We start from the raw sequence: 284 nt of genomic DNA on the forward strand, positions 1-284 counted from the left end.
GATGGAGGAGGCCCAGGACCTGCATGTCCTTGGTGGAGTGGGTGGAGGAGTTGAAGTGTTTGGCTACGGGGTGGTGGTGTTGTTTGGTGCGTGTATCCCAGAGAGGTTCTCTGAAACATTCCACAAGTTGGTGTCCTGTCTCTCCAATGTAGAGGCCACCACATTGAGAGCAACGACACAGTAGATGATGTGTGTGGTAGTGCAGGTAAATCTCTGTCGGATATGAAAGGATCCTTTGGGCCTTGGACGGAGGTGAGGGGGGGGGAGGTGTGGGCACAGGTTTT

The sequence above is a fragment of the Chiloscyllium plagiosum genome, chromosome 28, assembly GCF_004010195.1.
Source record: "Chiloscyllium plagiosum isolate BGI_BamShark_2017 chromosome 28, ASM401019v2, whole genome shotgun sequence".
Lineage (NCBI taxonomy): Eukaryota > Metazoa > Chordata > Chondrichthyes > Orectolobiformes > Hemiscylliidae > Chiloscyllium > Chiloscyllium plagiosum.